The sequence below is a fragment of the Lissotriton helveticus genome, chromosome 3_1 (genome assembly GCF_964261635.1).
Source record: "Lissotriton helveticus chromosome 3_1, aLisHel1.1, whole genome shotgun sequence".
NCBI classification, from domain to species: domain Eukaryota; kingdom Metazoa; phylum Chordata; class Amphibia; order Caudata; family Salamandridae; genus Lissotriton; species Lissotriton helveticus.
The window spans coordinates 1352141635-1352160220 of record NC_136061.1 but is presented as its reverse complement, the minus strand read 5'-3'; positions in this window follow the sequence as shown (position 1 = coordinate 1352160220).

Sequence of the window (18586 nt, the reverse complement as noted above, 5' to 3'; positions counted from 1 at the left end):
CTGGGCTCAAAAGATGCAGCCCTGATGTCTCTCATGATAGCAGGTGGTTAAGTATAAATTCGCTGCTCGGCTGATCCAGCAGGAGCAAACATATGCGAAAAATGTACGTAGAATGAGCTTTTCAGTGAAGAGCAGCCTGGCACATTTTAGCAAGTTTTACTTGTACGTGGGGTTGGAAACGCTTTTCAGGCTCAATACTGGGCTCAAAAGATGCAGCCCTGATGTCTCTCATGATAGCAGGTGGTTAAGTAGAAATTCGCTGCTCGGCTGACCCTGCAGGAGCAAACGTATGCGAAAAATGTACGTAGAATGAGCTTTTCCGTGAAGAGCAGCCAGGCACATTTTAGCAAGTTTTACTTGTAAGTGGGGTTGGAAACGCTTTTCAGGCTCAGTACTGGGCTCAAAACATGCAGTCCTGATGTCTCTCATGATAGGAGGTGGTAAAGTAGAAATTCGCTGCTCGGCTGACCCTGCAGGAGCAAATGTATGCTAAAAATGTTCGTAGAATGAGATTTTCAGTGAAGAGCAGCCAGGCACATTTTAGCAAGTTTTACTTGTAAGTGGGGTTGGAAACGCTTTTCAGGCTCAATACTGGGCTCAAAAGATGCAGCCCTGATGTCTCTCATGATAGCAGGTGGTTAAGTAGAAATTCGCTGCTCGGCTGACCCTGCAGGAGCAAACGTATGCTAAAAATGTTCGTAGAATGAGATTTTCAGTGAAGAGCAGCCAGGCACATTTTAGCAAGTTTTACTTGTAAGTGGGGTTGGAAACGCTTTTCAGGCTCAATACTGGGCTCAAAAGATGCAGCCCTGATGTCTCTCATGATAGCAGGTGGTTAAGTAGAAATTCGCTGCTCGGCTGATCCAGCAGGAGCAAACATATGCGAAAAATGTACGTAGAATGAGCTTTTCCGTGAAGAGCAGCCAGGCACATTTTAGCAAGTTTTACTTGTAAGTGGGGTTGGAAACGCTTTTCAGGCTCAGTACTTGGCTCAAAAGATGCAGCCCTGATGTCTCTCATGATAGCAGGTGGTTAAGTAGAAATTCGCTGCTCGGCTGACCCTGCAGGAGCAAACGTATGCTAAAAATGTTCGTAGAATGAGATTTTCAGTGAAGAGCAGCCAGGCACATTTTAGCAAGTTTTACTTGTAAGTGGGGTTGGAAACGCTTTTCAGGCTCAATACTGGGCTCATAAGATGCAGCCCTGATGTCTCTCATGATAGGAGGTGGTTAAGTAGAAATTCGCTGCTCGGCTGAACCAGCAGGAGCAAACATATGCTAAAAATGTTCGTAGAAAGGATTTTTTCAGTGAAGAGCAGCCAGGCACATTTTAGCAAGTTTTACTTGTAAATGGGGTTGGAAACGCTTTTCAGGCTCAGTACTGGGCTCAAAGATGCAGCCCTGATGTCTGTCATGATAGCAGGTGGTTAAGTAGAAATTCGCTGCTCGGCTGATCCAGCAGGAGCAAACATATGCGAAAAATGTACGTAGAATTAGATTTTCAGTGAAGAGCAGCCAGGCACATTTTAGCAAGTTTTACTTGTAAGTGGGGTTGGAAACGCTTTTCAGGCTCAGTACTGGGCTTAAAGATGCAGCCCTGATGTCTCTCATGATAGCAGGTGGTTAAGTAGAAATTCGCTGCTCGGCTGACCCGGCAGGAACAAACGTATGCCAAAAATGTACGTAGAATGAGATTTTCAGTGAATAGCAGCCAGGCACATTTTAGCAAGTTTTACTTGTAAGTGGGGATGGAAACGCTTTTTAGGCTCAGTACTGGGCTCAAAAGATGCAGCCCTGATGTCTCTCATGATAGAAGGTGTTTAAGTAGAAATACGCTGCTCGGCTGACCCTGCAGGAGCAAACGTATGCTAAAAATGTTCGTAGAATGAGATTTTCAGTGAAGAGCAGCCTGGCACATTTTAGCAAGTTTTACTTGTAAGGGGGGTTAGAAACGCTTTTCCATACTCAATACTGGGCTCAAAAGATGCAGCCCTGATGTCTCTCATGATAGCAGGTGGTTAAGTATAAATTCGCTGCTCGGCTGATCCAGCAGGAGCAAACATATGCGAAAAATGTACGTAGAATGAGCTTTTCAGTGAAGAGCAGCCTGGCACATTTTAGCAAGTTTTACTTGTACGTGGGGTTGGAAACGCTTTTCAGGCTCAATACTGGGCTCAAAAGATGCAGCCCTGATGTCTCTCATGATAGCAGGTGGTTAAGTAGAAATTCGCTGCTCGGCTGACCCTGCAGGAGCAAACGTATGCGAAAAATGTACGTAGAATGAGCTTTTCCGTGAAGAGCAGCCAGGCACATTTTAGCAAGTTTTACTTGTAAGTGGGGTTGGAAACGCTTTTCAGGCTCAGTACTGGGCTCAAAACATGCAGTCCTGATGTCTCTCATGATAGGAGGTGGTAAAGTAGAAATTCGCTGCTCGGCTGACCCTGCAGGAGCAAATGTATGCTAAAAATGTTCGTAGAATGAGATTTTCAGTGAAGAGCAGCCAGGCACATTTTAGCAAGTTTTACTTGTAAGTGGGGTTGGAAACGCTTTTCAGGCTCAATACTGGGCTCAAAAGATGCAGCCCTGATGTCTCTCATGATAGCAGGTGGTTAAGTAGAAATTCGCTGCTCGGCTGACCCTGCAGGAGCAAACGTATGCTAAAAATGTTCGTAGAATGAGATTTTCAGTGAAGAGCAGCCAGGCACATTTTAGCAAGTTTTACTTGTAAGTGGGGTTGGAAACGCTTTTCAGGCTCAATACTGGGCTCAAAAGATGCAGCCCTGATGTCTCTCATGATAGCAGGTGGTTAAGTAGAAATTCGCTGCTCGGCTGATCCAGCAGGAGCAAACATATGCGAAAAATGTACGTAGAATGAGCTTTTCCGTGAAGAGCAGCCAGGCACATTTTAGCAAGTTTTACTTGTAAGTGGGGTTGGAAACGCTTTTCAGGCTCAGTACTTGGCTCAAAAGATGCAGCCCTGATGTCTCTCATGATAGCAGGTGGTTAAGTAGAAATTCGCTGCTCGGCTGACCCTGCAGGAGCAAACGTATGCTAAAAATGTTCGTAGAATGAGATTTTCAGTGAAGAGCAGCCAGGCACATTTTAGCAAGTTTTACTTGTAAGTGGGGTTGGAAACGCTTTTCAGGCTCAATACTGGGCTCATAAGATGCAGCCCTGATGTCTCTCATGATAGGAGGTGGTTAAGTAGAAATTCGCTGCTCGGCTGAACCAGCAGGAGCAAACATATGCTAAAAATGTTCGTAGAAAGGATTTTTTCAGTGAAGAGCAGCCAGGCACATTTTAGCAAGTTTTACTTGTAAATGGGGTTGGAAACGCTTTTCAGGCTCAGTACTGGGCTCAAAGATGCAGCCCTGATGTCTGTCATGATAGCAGGTGGTTAAGTAGAAATTCGCTGCTCGGCTGACCCGGCAGGAACAAACGTATGCCAAAAATGTACGTAGAATGAGATTTTCAGTGAATAGCAGCCAGGCACATTTTAGCAAGTTTTACTTGTAAGGGGGGTTAGAAACGCTTTTCCATACTCAATACTGGGCTCAAAAGATGCAGCCCTGATGTCTCTCATGATAGCAGGTGGTTAAGTATAAATTCGCTGCTCGGCTGACCCTGCAGGAGCAAATGTATGCTAAAAATGTTCGTAGAATGAGATTTTCAGTGAAGAGCAGCCAGGCACATTTTAGCAAGTTTTACTTGTAAGGGGGGTTAGAAACGCTTTTCCATACTCAATACTGGGCTCAAAAGATGCAGCCCTGATGTCTCTCATGATAGCAGGTGGTTAAGTATAAATTCGCTGCTCGGCTGACCCTGCAGGAGCAAATGTATGCTAAAAATTTTCGTAGAATGAGATTTTCAGTGAAGAGCAGCCAGGCACATTTTAGCAAGTTTTACTTGTAAGTGGGGTTGGAAATGCTTTTCAGGCTCAATACTGGGCTCAAAAGATGCAGCCCTGATATCTCTCATGATAGCAGGTGGTTAAGTAGAAATTCGCTGCTCGGCTGACCCTGCAGGAGCAAACGTATGCTAAAAATGTTCGTAGAATGAGATTTTCAGTGAAGAGCAGCAGGCACATTTTAGCAAGTTTTACTTGTAAGTGGGGTTGGAAACGCTTTTCAGGCTCAATACTGGGCTCAAAAGATGCAGCCCTGATGTCTCTCATGATAGCAGGTGGTTAAGTAGAAATTCGCTGCTTGGCTGATCCAGTAGGAGCAAACATATGCGAAAAATGTACGTAGAATGAGCTTTTCAGTGAAGAGTAGCCAGGCACATTTTAGCAAGTTTTACTTGTAAGTGGGGTTGGAAACGCTTTTCAGGCTCAATACTGGGCTCAAAACATGCAGCCCTGATGTCTCTCATGATAGCAGGTGGTTAAGTAGAAATTCGCTGCTCGGCTGACCCAGCAGGAACAAACGTATGCCAAAAATGTACGTAGAATGATATTTTCAGTGAATAGCAGCCAGGCACATTTTAGCAAGTTGTACTTGTAAGTGGGGATGGAAACGCTTTTTAGGTTCAGTACTGGGCTCAAAAGATGCAGCCCTGATGTCTCTCATGATAGCAGGTGGTTAAGTAGAAATTCGCTGCTCGGCTGACCCTGCAGGAGCAAACGTATGCTAAAAATGTTCGTAGAATGAGATTTTCAGTGAAGAGCAGCCAGGCACATTTTAGCAAGTTTTACTTGTAAGTGGGGTTGGAAACGCTTTTCAGGCTCAATACTGGGCTCAAAACATGCAGCCCTGATATCTCTCATGATAGCAGGTGGTTAAGTAGAAATTCGCTGCTCGGCTGACCCTGCAGGAGCAAACGTATGCTAAAAATGTTCGTAGAATGAGATTTTCAGCGAAGAGCAGCCTGGCACATTTTAGCAAGTTTTACTTGTAAGTGGGGTTGGAAACGCTTTTCAGGCTCAATACTGGGCTCAAAAGATGCAGCCCTGATGTCTCTCATGATAGCAGGTGGTTAAGTAGAAATTCGCTGCTCGGCTGATCCAGCAGGAGCAAACATATGCGAAAAATGTTCGTAGAATGAGATTTTCAGTGAAGAGCAGCCAGGCACATTTTAGCAAGTTTTACTTGTAAGTGGGGTTGGAAACGCTTTTCAGGCTCAATACTGGGCTCAAAACATGCAGCCCTGATGTCTCTCATGATAGCAGGTGGTTAAGTAGAAATTCGCTGCTCGGCTGACCCTGCAGGAGCAAACGTATGCTAAAAATGTTCGTAGAATGAGATTTTCAGCGAAAAGCAGCCTGGCACATTTTAGCAAGTTTTACTTGTAAGTGGGGTTGGAAACGCTTTTCAGGCTCAATACTGGGCTCAAAAGATGCAGCCCTGATGTCTCTCATGATAGCAGGTGGTTAAGTAGAAATTCGCTGCTCGGCTGATCCAGCAGGAGCAAACATATGCGAAAAATGTACGTAGAATGAGCTTTTCAGTGAAGAGCAGCCAGGCACATTTTAGCAAGTTTTACTTGTAAGTGGGGTTGGAAACGCTTTTCAGGCTCAATACTGGACTCAAAACATACAGCCCTGATGTCTCTCATGATAGCAGGTGGTTAAGTAGAAATTCGCTGCTCGGCTGACCCAGCAGGAACAAACGTATGCCAAACATGTACGTAGAATGAGATTTTCAGTGAATAGCAGCCAGGCACATTTTAGCAAGTTTTACTTGTAAGTGGGGATGGAAACGCTTTTTAGGTTCAGTACTGGGCTCAAATGATGCAGCCCTGATGTCTCTCATGATAGCAGGTGGTTAAGTAGAAATTCGCTGCTCGGCTGACCCTGCAGGAGCAAACGTATGCTAAAAATGGTCGTAGAATGAGATTTTCAGTGAAGAGCAGCCAGGCACATTTTAGCAAGTTTTACTTGTAAGTGGGGTTGGAAACGCTTTTCAGGCTCAATACTGGGCTCAAAAGATGCAGCCCTGATGTCTCTCATGATAGCAGGTGGTTAAGTAGAAATTCGCTGCTCGGCTGACCCTGCAGGAGCAAACGTATGCTAAAAATGTTCGTAGAATGAGATTTTCAGTGAAGAGCAGCCTGGCATATTTTAGCAAGTTTTACTTGTACGTGGGGTTGGAAACCCTTTTCAGGCTCAGTACTGGGCTCAAAAAATGCAGCCCTGATGTCTCCCATGATAGCAGGTGGTTAAGTAGAAATTCGCTGCTCGGCTGAACCAGCAGGAGCAAACGTATGCGAAAAATGTTCGTAGAATGAGTTTTTCAGTGAAGAGCAGCCAGGCACATTTTAGCAAGTTTTACTTGTAAGTGGGGTTGGAAATGCTTTTCAGGCTCAGTACTGGGCTCAAAGATGCAGCCCTGATGTCTCTCATGATAGCAGGTGGTTAAGTAGAAATTCGCTGCTCGGCTGACCCTGCAGGAGCAAACGTATGCTAAAAATGTTCGTAGAATGAGATTTTCAGTGAAGAGCAGCCAGGCACATTTTAGCAAGTTTTACTTGTAAGTGGGGTTGGAAACGTTTTTCAGGCTCAGTACTTGGCTCAAAAGATGCAGCCCTGATGTCTCTCATGATAGCAGGTGGTTAAGTAGAAATTCGCTGCTCGGCTGACCCTGCAGGAGCAAACGTATGCTAAAAATGTTCGTAGAATGAGATTTTCAGTGAAGAGCAGCCAGGCACATTTTAGCAAGTTTTACTTGTAAGTGGGGTTGGAAAAGCTTTTCAGGCTCAATACTGGGCTCAAAAGATGCAGCCCTGATGTCTCTCATGATTAGCAGGTGGTTAAGTAGAAATTCGGCTGAACCAGCAGGAGCAAACATATGCGAAAAATGTACGTAGAATGAGCTTTTCAGTGAAGAGCAGCCAGGCACATTTTAGCAAGTTTTACTTGTAAGTGGGGTTGGAAACGCTTTTCAGGCTCAGTACTGGGCTCAAAACATGCAGCCCTGATGTCTCTCATGATAGGAGGTGGTTAAGTAGAAATTCGCTGCTCGGCCGATCCAGCAGGAGCAAACATATGCAAAAAATGTACGTAGAATGAGCTTTTCAGTGAAGAGCAGCCAGGCACATTTTAGCAAGTTTTACTTGTAAGTGGGGATGGAAACGCTTTTTAGGCTCAGTACTGGGCTCAAAAGATGCAGCCCTGATGTCTCTCATGATAGCAGGTGCTTAAGTAGAAATTCGCTGCTCGGCTGACCCGGCAGGAACAAATGTATGCCAAAAATGTACGTAAAATGAGATTTTCAGTGAATAGCAGCCAGGCACATTTTAGCAAGTTTTACTTGTAAGTGGGGATGGAAACGCTTTTCAGGCTCAGTACTGGGCTCAAAAGATGCAGCCCTGATGTCTCTCATGATAGCAGGTGGTTAAGTATAAATTCGCTGCTCGGCTGATCCAGCAGGAGCAAACATATGCGAAAAATGTACGTAGAATGAGCTTTTCAGTGAAGAGCAGCCTGGCACATTTTAGCAAGTTTTACTTGTAAGTGGGGTTGGAAACGCTTTTCAGGCTCAATACTGGGCTCAAAAGATGCAGCCCTGATATCTCTCATGATAGCAGGTGGTTAAGTAGAAATTCGCTGCTCGGCTGACCCAGCAGGAACAAACGTATGCCAAAAATGTACGTAGAATGAGATTTTCAGTGAAGAGCAGCCAGGCACATTTTAGCAAGTTTTACTTGTAAGTGGGGTTAGAAACGCTTTTCAGGCTCAATACTGGGCTCAAAAGATGCAGCCCTGATGTCTCTCATGATAGCAGGTGGTTAAGTAGAAATTCGCTGCTTGGCTGATCCATCAGGAGCAAACATATGCGAAAAATGTACATAGAATGAGCTTTTCCGTGAAGAGCAGCCAGGCACATTTTAGCAAGTTTTACTTGTAAGTGGGGTTGGAAACGCTTTTCAGGCTCAGTACTGGGCTCAAAACATGAAGTCCTGATGTCTCTCATGATAGGAGGTGGTAAAGTAGAAATTCGCTGCTCGGCTGACCCTGCAGGAGCAAATGTCTGCTAAAAATGTTCGTAGAATGAGATTTTCAGTGAAGAGCAGCCAGGCACATTTTAGCAAGTTTTACTTGTAAGTGGGGTTGGAAACGCTTTTCAGGCTCAGTACTTGGCTCAAAAGATGCAGCCCTGATGTCTCTCATGATAGCAGGTGGTTAAGTAGAAATTCGCTGCTCGGCTGACCCTGCAGGAGCAAACGTATGCTAAAAATGTTCGTAGAATGAGATTTTCAGTGAAGAGCAGCCAGGCACATTTTAGCAAGTTTTACTTGTAAGTGGGGTTGGAAAAGCTTTTCAGGCTCAATACTGGGCTCAAAAGATGCAGCCCTGATGTCTCTCATGATTAGCAGGTGGTTAAGTAGAAATTCGGCTGAACCAGCAGGAGCAAACATATGCGAAAAATGTACGTAGAATGAGCTTTTTAGTGAAGAGCAGCCAGGCACATTTTAGCAAGTTTTACTTGTAAGTGGGGTTGGAAACGCTTTTCAGGCTCAGTACTGGGCTCAAAACATGCAGCCCTGATGTCTCTCATGATAGGAGGTGGTTAAGTAGAAATTCGCTGCTCGGCTGATCCAGCAGGAGCAAACATATGCAAAAAATGTACGTAGAATGAGCTTTTCAGTGAAGAGCAGCCAGGCACATTTTAGCAAGTTTTACTTGTAAGTGGGGATGGAAACGCTTTTTAGGCTCAGTACTGGGCTCAAAAGATGCAGCCCTGATGTCTCTCATGATAGCAGGTGCTTAAGTAGAAATTCGCTGCTCGGCTGACCCGGCAGGAACAAATGTATGCCAAAAATGTACGTAGAATGAGATTTTCAGTGAATAGCAGCCAGGCACATTTTAGCAAGTTTTACTTGTAAGTGGGGATGGAAACGCTTTTCAGGCTCAGTACTGGGCTCAAAACATGCAGTCCTGATGTCTCTCATGATAGGAGGTGGTAAAGTAGAAATTCGCTGCTCGGCTGACCCTGCAGGAGCAAATGTATGCTAAAAATGTTCGTAGAATGAGATTTTCAGTGAAGAGCAGCCAGGCACATTTTAGCAAGTTTTACTTGTAAGTGGGGTTGGAAACGCTTTTCAGGCTCAATACTGGGCTCAAAAGATGCAGCCCTGATATCTCTCATGATAGCAGGAGGTTAAGTAGAAATTCGCTGCTCGGCTGACCCTGCAGGAGCAAACGTATGCTAAAAATGTTCGTAGAATGAGATTTTCAGTGAAGAGCAGCCAGGCACATTTTAGCAAGTTTTACTTGTAAGTGGGGTTGGAAACGCTTTTCAGGCTCAATACTGGGCATAAAAGATGCAGCCCTGATGTCTCTCATGATAGCAGGTGGTTAAGTAGAAATTCGCTGCTCGGCTGATCCAGCAGGAGCAAACATATGCGAAAAATGTACGTAGAATGAGCTTTTCAGTGAAGAGCAGCCAGGCACATTTTAGCAAGTTTTACTTGTAAGTGGGGATGGAAACGCTTTTTAGGCTCAGTACTGGGCTCAAAAGATGCAGCCCTGATGTCTCTCATGATAGCAGGTGGTTAAGTAGAAATTCGCTGCTCGGCTGACCCTGCAGGAGCAAACGTATGCTAAAAATGTTCGTAGAATGAGATTTTCAGTGAAGAGCAGCCAGGCACATTTTAGCAAGTTTTACTTGTAAGTGGGGTTGGAAACGCTTTTCAGGCTCAATACTGGGCTCAAAACATGCAGCCCTGATGTCTCTCATGATAGCAGGTGGTTAAGTAGAAATTCGCTGCTCGGCTGACCCTGCAGGATCAAACGTATGCTAAAAATGTTCGTAGAATGAGCTTTTCAGTGAAGAGCAGCCAGGCACATTTTAACAAGTTTTACTTGTAAGTGGGGTTGGAAACGCTTTTCAGGCTCAGTACTGGGCTCAAAAGATGCAGCCCTGATGTCTCTCATGATAGCAGGTGGTTAAGTAGAAATTCGCTGCTCGGCTGACCCTGCAGGAGCAAACATATGCTAAAAATTTTCGTAGAATGAGATTTTCAGTGAAGAGCAGCCTGGCACATTTTAGCAAGTTTTACTTGTAAGTGGGGTGGAAACGCTTTTCCATACTCAATACTGGGCTCAAAAGATGCAGCCCTGATGTCTCTCATGATAGCAGGTGGTTAAGTAGAAATTTGCTGCTCGGCTGACCCTGCAGGAGCAAATGTATGCTAAAAATGTTCGTAGAATGAGATTTTCAGTGAAGAGCGGCCAGGCACATTTTAGAAAGTTTTACTTGTAAGTGGGGTTGGAAACGCTTTTCAGGCTCAATACTGGGCTCAAAACATGCAGCCCTGATGTCTCTCATGATAGCAGGTGGTTAAGTAGAAATTCGCTGCTCGGCTGACCCAGCAGGAACAAACGTATGCCAAAAATGTACGTAGAATGAGATTTTCAGTGAATAGCAGCCAGGCACATTTTAGCAAGTTTTACTTGTAAGTGGGGTTGGAAACGCTTTTCAGGCTCAATACTGGGCTCAAAACATGCAGCCCTGATGTCTCTCATGATAGCAGGTGGTTAAGTAGAAATTCGCTGCTCGGCTGACCCTGCAGGAGCAAACGTATGCTAAAAATGTTCGTAGAATGAGCTTTTCAGTGAAGAGCAGCCAGGCACATTTTAGCAAGTTTTACTTGTAAGTGGGGTTGGAAACGCTTTTCAGGCTCAATACTGGACTCAAAACATGCAGCCCTGATGTCTCTCATGATAGCAGGTGGTAAGTAGAAATTCGCTGCTCGGCTGACCCTGCAGGAGCAAACGTATGCTAAAAATGTTCGTAGAATGAGATTTTCAGTGAAGAGCAGCCAGGCACATTTTAGCAAGTTTTACTTGTAAGTGGGGTTGGAAACGCTTTTCAGGCTCAGTACTGGGCTCAAAAGATGCAGCCCTGATGTCTCTCATGATAGCAGGTGGTTAAGTAGAAATTCGCTGCTCGGCTGACCCTGCAGGAGCAAACGTATGCTAAAAATGTTCGTAGAATGAGATTTTCAGTGAAGAGCAGCCAGGCACATTTTAGCAGGTTTTACTTGTAGTGGGGTTGGAAACACTTTTCAGGCTCAATACTGGGCTCAAAACATGCAGCCCTGATGTCTCTCATGATAGCAGGTGGTTAAGTAGAAATTCGCTGCTCGGCTGACCCTGCAGGAGCAAACGTATGCTAAAAATGTTCGTAGAATGAGATTTTCAGTGAAGAGCAGCCTGGCACATTTTAGCAAATTTTACTTGTAATGGGGGTTGGAAACGCTTTTCCATACTCAATACTGGGCTCAAAAGATGCAGCCCTGATGTCTCTCATGATAGCAGGTGGTTAAGTAGAAATTCGCTGCTCGGCTGACCCTGCAGGAGCAAACGTATGCTAAAAATGTTCGTAGAATGAGATTTTCAGTGAAGAGCAGCCAGGCACATTTTAGCAGGTTTTACTTGTAGTGGGGTTGGAAACACTTTTCAGGCTCAATACTGGGCTCAAAACATGCAGCCCTGATGTCTCTCATGATAGCAGGTGGTTAAGTAGAAATTCGCTGCTCGGCTGACCCAGCAGGAACAAACGTATGCCAAAAATGTACGTAGAATGAGATTTTCAGTGAATAGCAGCCAGGCACATTTTAGCAAGTTTTACTTGTAAGTGGGGTTGGAAACGCTTTTCAGGCTCAATACTGGGCTCAAAACATGCAGCCCTGATGTCTCTCATGATAGCAGGTGGTTAAGTAGAAATTCGCTGCTCGGCTGACCCTGCAGGAGCAAACGTATGCTAAAAATGTTCGTAGAATGAGCTTTTCAGTGAAGAGCAGCCAGGCACATTTTAGCAAGTTTTACTTGTAAGTGGGGTTGGAAACGCTTTTCAGGCTCAATACTGGACTCAAAACATGCAGCCCTGATGTCTCTCATGATAGCAGGTGGTAAGTAGAAATTCGCTGCTCGGCTGACCCTGCAGGAGCAAACGTATGCTAAAAATGTTCGTAGAATGAGATTTTCAGTGAAGAGCAGCCAGGCACATTTTAGCAAGTTTTACTTGTAAGTGGGGTTGGAAACGCTTTTCAGGCTCAGTACTGGGCTCAAAAGATGCAGCCCTGATGTCTCTCATGATAGCAGGTGGTTAAGTAGAAATTCGCTGCTCGGCTGACCCTGCAGGAGCAAACGTATGCTAAAAATGTTCGTAGAATGAGATTTTCAGTGAAGAGCAGCCAGGCACATTTTAGCAGGTTTTACTTGTAGTGGGGTTGGAAACACTTTTCAGGCTCAATACTGGGCTCAAAACATGCAGCCCTGATGTCTCTCATGATAGCAGGTGGTTAAGTAGAAATTCGCTGCTCGGCTGACCCTGCAGGAGCAAACGTATGCTAAAAATGTTCGTAGAATGAGATTTTCAGTGAAGAGCAGCCTGGCACATTTTAGCAAATTTTACTTGTAATGGGGGTTGGAAACGCTTTTCCATACTCAATACTGGGCTCAAAAGATGCAGCCCTGATGTCTCTCATGATAGCAGGTGGTTAAGTAGAAATTCGCTGCTCGGCTGACCCTGTAGGATCAAACGTATGCTAAAAATGTTCGTAGAATGAGATTTTCAGTGAAGAGCAGCCAGGCACATTTTAGCAAGTTTTACTTGTAAGTGGGGTTGGAAACGCTTTTCAGGCTCAATACTGGGCTCAAAACATGCAGCCCTGATGTCTCTCATGATAGCAGGTGGTTAAGTAGAAATTCGCTGCTCGGCTGACCCTGCAGGATCAAACGTATGCTAAAAATGTTCGTAGAATGAGCTTTTCAGTGAAGAGCAGCCAGGCACATTTTAACAAGTTTTACTTGTAAGTGGGGTTGGAAACGCTTTTCAGGCTCAGTACTGGGCTCAAAAGATGCAGCCCTGATGTCTCTCATGATAGCAGGTGGGTAAGTAGAAATTCGCTGCTCGGCTGACCCTGCAGGAGCAAACGTATGCTAAAAATGTTCTTAGAATGAGATTTTCAGTGAAGAGCAGCCTGGCACATTTTAGCAAGTTTTACTTGTAAGGGGGGTTGGAAACGCTTTTCCATACTCAATACTGGGCTCAAAAGATGCAGCCCTGATGTATCTCATGATAGCAGGTGGTTAAGTAGAAATTCGCTGCTCAGCTGACCCTGCAGTAGCAAACGTATGCTAAAAATGTTCGTAGAATGAGCTTTTCAGTGAAGAGCAGCCAGGCACATTTTAGCAAGTTTTACTTGAGGGGGTGGAAACGCTTTTCAGGCTCAGTACTGGGCTCAAAAGAAGCAGCCCTGATGCCTCTCATGATAGCAGGTGGTTAAGTAGAAATTCGCTGCTCGGCTGACCCAGCAGGAACAAACGTATGCCAAAAATGTACGTAGAATGAGATTTTCAGTGAAGAGCAGCCAGGCACATTTTAGCAAGTTTTACTTGTAAGTGGGGTTGGAAACGCTTTTCAGGCTCAATACTGGGCTCAAAAGATGCAGCCCTGATGTCTCTCATGATAGCAGGTGGTTAAGTAGAAATTCGCTGCTCGGCTGATCCAGCAGGAGCAAACATATGCGAAAAATGTACGTAGAATGAGATTTTCAGTGAAGAGCAGCCAGGCACATTTTAGCAAGTTTTACTTGTAAGTGGGGTTGGAAACGCTTTTCAGGCTCAGTACTGGGCTTAAAGATGCAGCCCTGATGTCTCTCATGATAGCAGGTGGTTAAGTAGAAATTCGCTGCTCGGCTGACCCGGCAGGAACAAACGTATGCCAAAAATGTACGTAGAATGAGATTTTAAGTGAATAGCAGCCAGGCACATTTTAGCAAGTTTTACTTGTAAGTGGGGATGGAAACGCTTTTTAGGCTCAGTACTGGGCTCAAAAGATGCAGCCCTGATGTCTCTCATGATAGAAGGTGTTTAAGTAGAAATACGCTGCTCGGCTGACCCTGCAGGAGCAAACGTATGCTAAAAATGTTCGTAGAATGAGATTTTCAGTGAAGAGCAGCCTGGCACATTTTAGCAAGTTTTACTTGTAAGGGGGGTTAGAAACGCTTTTCCATACTCAATACTGGGCTCAAAAGATGCAGCCCTGATGTCTCTCATGATAGCAGGTGGTTAAGTATAAATTCGCTGCTCGGCTGATCCAGCAGGAGCAAACATATGCGAAAAATGTACGTAGAATGAGCTTTTCAGTGAAGAGCAGCCTGGCACATTTTAGCAAGTTTTACTTGTACGTGGGGTTGGAAACGCTTTTCAGGCTCAATACTGGGCTCAAAAGATGCAGCCCTGATGTCTCTCATGATAGCAGGTGGTTAAGTAGAAATTCGCTGCTCGGCTGACCCTGCAGGAGCAAACGTATGCGAAAAATGTACGTAGAATGAGCTTTTCCGTGAAGAGCAGCCAGGCACATTTTAGCAAGTTTTACTTGTAAGTGGGGTTGGAAACGCTTTTCAGGCTCAGTACTGGGCTCAAAACATGCAGTCCTGATGTCTCTCATGATAGGAGGTGGTAAAGTAGAAATTCGCTGCTCGGCTGACCCTGCAGGAGCAAATGTATGCTAAAAATGTTCGTAGAATGAGATTTTCAGTGAAGAGCAGCCAGGCACATTTTAGCAAGTTTTACTTGTAAGTGGGGTTGGAAACGCTTTTCAGGCTCAATACTGGGCTCAAAAGATGCAGCCCTGATGTCTCTCATGATAGCAGGTGGTTAAGTAGAAATTCGCTGCTCGGCTGACCCTGCAGGAGCAAACGTATGCTAAAAATGTTCGTAGAATGAGATTTTCAGTGAAGAGCAGCCAGGCACATTTTAGCAAGTTTTACTTGTAAGTGGGGTTGGAAACGCTTTTCAGGCTCAATACTGGGCTCAAAAGATGCATCCCTGATGTCTCTCATGATAGCAGGTGGTTAAGTAGAAATTCGCTGCTCGGCTGATCCAGCAGGAGCAAACATATGCGAAAAATGTACGTAGAATGAGCTTTTCCGTGAAGAGCAGCCAGGCACATTTTAGCAAGTTTTACTTGTAAGTGGGGTTGGAAACGCTTTTCAGGCTCAGTACTTGGCTCAAAAGATGCAGCCCTGATGTCTCTCATGATAGCAGGTGGTTAAGTAGAAATTCGCTGCTCGGCTGACCCTGCAGGAGCAAACGTATGCTAAAAATGTTCGTAGAATGAGATTTTCAGTGAAGAGCAGCCAGGCACATTTTAGCAAGTTTTACTTGTAAGTGGGGTTGGAAACGCTTTTCAGGCTCAATACTGGGCTCATAAGATGCAGCCCTGATGTCTCTCATGATAGGAGGTGGTTAAGTAGAAATTCGCTGCTCGGCTGAACCAGCAGGAGCAAACATATGCTAAAAATGTTCGTAGAAAGGATTTTTTCAGTGAAGAGCAGCCAGGCACATTTTAGCAAGTTTTACTTGTAAATGGGGTTGGAAACGCTTTTCAGGCTCAGTACTGGGCTCAAAGATGCAGCCCTGATGTCTCTCATGATAGCAGGTGGTTAAGTAGAAATTCGCTGCTCGGCTGACCCGGCAGGAACAAACGTATGCCAAAAATGTACGTAGAATGAGATTTTCAGTGAATAGCAGCCAGGCACATTTTAGCAAGTTTTACTTTTAAGGGGGGTTAGAAACGCTTTTCCATACTCAATACTGGGCTCAAAAGATGCAGCCCTGATGTCTCTCATGATAGCAGGTGGTTAAGTATAAATTCGCTGCTCGGCTGACCCTGCAGGAGCAAATGTATGCTAAAAATGTTCGTAGAATGAGATTTTCAGTGAAGAGCAGCCAGGCACATTTTAGCAAGTTTTACTTGTAAGGGGGGTTAGAAACGCTTTTCCATACTCAATACTGGGCTCAAAAGATGCAGCCCTGATGTCTCTCATGATAGCAGGTGGTTAAGTATAAATTCGCTGCTCGGCTGACCCTGCAGGAGCAAATGTATGCTAAAAATTTTCGTAGAATGAGATTTTCAGTGAAGAGCAGCCAGGCACATTTTAGCAAGTTTTACTTGTAAGTGGGGTTGGAAATGCTTTTCAGGCTCAATACTGGGCTCAAAAGATGCAGCCCTGATATCTCTCATGATAGCAGGTGGTTAAGTAGAAATTCGCTGCTCGGCTGACCCTGCAGGAGCAAACGTATGCTAAAAATGTTCGTAGAATGAGATTTTCAGTGAAGAGCAGCCAGGCACATTTTAGCAAGTTTTACTTGTAAGTGGGGTTGGAAACGCTTTTCAGGCTCAATACTGGGCATAAAAGATGCAGCCCTGATGTCTCTCATGATAGCAGGTGGTTAAGTAGAAATTCGCTGCTCGGCTGATCTAGCAGGAGCAAACATATGCGGAAAATGTACGTAGAATGAGCTTTTCAGTGAAGAGCAGCCAGGCACATTTTAGCAAGTTTTACTTGTAAGTGGGGATGGAAATGCTTTTTAGGCTCAGTACTGGGCTCAAAAGATGCAGCCCTGATGTCTCTCATGATAGCAGGTGGTTAAGTAGAAATTCGCTGCTCGGCTGACCCTGCAGGAGCAAACGTATACTAAAAATGTTCGTAGAATGAGATTTTCAGTGAAGAGCAGCCAGGCACATTTTAGCGAGTTTTACTTGTAAGTGGGGTTGGAAACGCTTTTCAGGCTCAATACTGGGCTCAAAACATGCAACCCTGATGTCTCTCATGATAGCAGGTGGTTAAGTAGAAATTCGCTGCTCGGCTGACCCTGCAGGATCAAATGTATGCTAAAAATGTTCGTAGAATGAGCTTTTCAGTGAAGAGCAGCCAGGCACATTTTAACAAGTTTTACTTGTAAGTGGGGTTGGAAACGCTTTTCAGGCTCAGTACTGGGCTCAAAAGATGCAGCCCTGATGTCTCTCATGATAGCAGGTGGTTAAGTAGAAATTCGCTGCTCGGCTGACCCTGCAGGAGCAAACGTATGCTAAAAATGTTCGTAGAATGAGATTTTCAGTGAAGAGCAGCCTGGCACATTTTAGCAAGTTTTACTTGTAAGTGGGGTGGAAACACTTTTCCATACTCAATACTGGGCTCAAAAGATGCAGCCCTGATGTCTCTCATGATAGCAGGTGGTTAAGTAGAAATTCGCTGCTCGGCTGACCCTGCAGGAGCAAATGTATGCTAAAAATGTTCGTAGAATGAGATTTTCAGTGAAGAGCGGCCAGGCACATTTTAGCAAGTTTTACTTGTAAGTGGGGTTGGAAACGCTTTTCAGGCTCAATACTGGGCTCAAAACATGCAGCCCTGATGTCTCTCATGATAGCAGGTGGTTAAGTAGAAATTCGCTGCTCGGCTGACCCAGCAGGAACAAACGTATGCCAAAAATGTACGTAGAATGAGATTTTCAGTGAATAGCAGCCAGGCACATTTTAGCAAGTTGTACTTGTAAGTGGGGATGGAAACGCTTTTTAGGTTCAGTACTGGGCTCAAAAGATGCAGCCCTGATGTCTCTCATGATAGCAGGTGGTTAAGTAGAAATTCGCTGCTCGGCTGACCCTGCAGGAGCAAACGTATGCTAAAAATGTTCGTAGAATGAGATTTTCAGTGAAGAGCAGCCAGGCACATTTTAGCAGGTTTTACTTGTAGTGGGGTTGGAAACACTTTTCAGGCTCAATACTGGGCTCAAAACATGCAGCCCTGATGTCTCTCATGATAGCAGGTGGTTAAGTAGAAATTCGCTGCTCGGCTGACCCTGCAGGAGCAAACGTATGCTAAAAATGTTCGTAGAATGAGATTTTCAGTGAAGAGCAGCCTGGCACATTTTAGCAAATTTTACTTGTAATGGGGGTTGGAAACGCTTTTCCATACTCAATACTGGGCTCAAAAGATGCAGCCCTGATGTCTCTCATGATAGCAGGTGGTTAAGTAGAAATTCGCTGCTCGGCTGACCCTGTAGGATCAAACGTATGCTAAAAATGTTCGTAGAATGAGATTTTCAGTGAAGAGCAGCCAGGCACATTTTAGCAAGTTTTACTTGTAAGTGGGGTTGGAAACGCTTTTCAGGCTCAATACTGGGCTCAAAACATGCAGCCCTGATGTCTCTCATGATAGCAGGTGGTTAAGTAGAAATTCGCTGCTCGGCTGACCCTGCAGGATCAAACGTATGCTAAAAATGTTCGTAGAATGAGCTTTTCAGTGAAGAGCAGCCAGGCACATTTTAACAAGTTTTACTTGTAAGTGGGGTTGGAAACGCTTTTCAGGCTCAGTACTGGGCTCAAAAGATGCAGCCCTGATGTCTCTCATGATAGCAGGTGGGTAAGTAGAAATTCGCTGCTCGGCTGACCCTGCAGGAGCAAACGTATGCTAAAAATGTTCTTAGAATGAGATTTTCAGTGAAGAGCAGCCTGGCACATTTTAGCAAGTTTTACTTGTAAGGGGGGTTGGAAACGCTTTTCCATACTCAATACTGGGCTCAAAAGATGCAGCCCTGATGTATCTCATGATAGCAGGTGGTTAAGTAGAAATTCGCTGCTCAGCTGACCCTGCAGGAGCAAACGTATGCTAAAAATGTTCGTAGAATGAGCTTTTCAGTGAAGAGCAGCCAGGCACATTTTAGCAAGTTTTACTTGAGGGGGTGGAAACGCTTTTCAGGCTCAGTACTGGGCTCAAAAGAAGCAGCCCTGATGCCTCTCATGATAGCAGGTGGTTAAGTAGAAATTCGCTGCTCGGCTGACCCAGCAGGAACA